This window comes from Pseudophryne corroboree, chromosome 3, assembly GCF_028390025.1.
Source record: "Pseudophryne corroboree isolate aPseCor3 chromosome 3, aPseCor3.hap2, whole genome shotgun sequence".
In the NCBI taxonomy this organism is placed as follows: Eukaryota; Metazoa; Chordata; class Amphibia; order Anura; family Myobatrachidae; genus Pseudophryne; species Pseudophryne corroboree.
This window is the reverse complement of record NC_086446.1, coordinates 245,444,453-245,445,541: the sequence shown is the minus strand read 5'-3', so window position 1 is coordinate 245,445,541 and position 1,089 is coordinate 245,444,453. Positions and strand designations below refer to the sequence as shown.

The 1,089-nt window shown below is 36.4% G+C and overlaps 1 pseudogene; it reads left to right on the top strand.

Annotated features, from left to right (window-relative positions):
- The first annotated feature begins 398 nt into the window (after positions 1-398).
- On the top strand, positions 399-516 carry LOC134894126 (5S ribosomal RNA; annotated as a pseudogene).
- The last annotated feature ends 573 nt before the right edge of the window (positions 517-1,089 follow it).

Genomic DNA, 1,089 nt, shown 5'->3' with positions numbered 1-1,089 from the left:
TCCTGCACTGTCACTTTATTGGTAATATTGAGCCAGCATTCAGCTCCTATTTAGCCAGTATTAATTAATTATTCATTTTTCATTCATTCAATTATTCCTGCACTGTCACTTTATTGTTAATATTAAGCCAGCTTTCAGCTCCTATTGAGCAAGTTCTATTAGAGCACTACTAGTCTATATACTTTGTGAGAAGACAGTTTTCAGGATCCCTTAATTTTCACCAATAATCCATATTCAGTATTCACATTCCTGTCTCTCTCCAAACGCTTGCTTCAAAATTCAATTTTCTATCCCTTATACACTCTCTCATCTGGAAATACAATTTCGAACTATCAACAGTTTTGATTTATGTATAGTACAGACAGCAGAAGTGGTAATTTCTTCTCCTTCAACAAACGGCCCACGGCCATACTACCCTGAATACGCCCGATCTTGTCCGATCTCGGAAGCTAAGCAGGTATGGCCTGGTCAGTACTAGGAAGGGGAACCTCCTGAGAATACCAGGTGCAGTGGGCCATTTTCCAAGGAGACCTTCATCCCTATCACCTTTCCTTTTCTTTCCCTCTTTTTCTCTCTTTTTTCTAAAATTATTTTTCCACAGTCAGACACCATCCCTAGATTTGACCATCATTTGCTTGCACTTTTCGTCCCTTACCATAACTGGTGAAGTTATCCAAGGTATATATACATATTTTCACCTACATAACGATCTTGTACCATATATGCTAAAAAGGTCAACAAGATCCTCCTATTAGTAGCATCATTTGATTGCCAATCATCATATTTTTACATTTTTATAATTTTTTATACAAGGATCAATTAAAGGTTAAGTTTTAATTACTGACATCTCCATTTACATCACACCTATTTAATAATCAAGAGTGCTCCCAAAAAAGGGTTTTTTGTCTTTTCTCTTATCTTCAATGTAGTTCATCTACAAATTTCCTGGGAGCACCACCAATCAAAAAGCAGTTCTGAAATTGTGTTGTAAACTGCTCTCATATTGGTTAACATATCATTCTAATATTTACACACTTATATGGTACTGGTGCGGATTCACACTCATCATAGTAGTACACCATCTAGGAG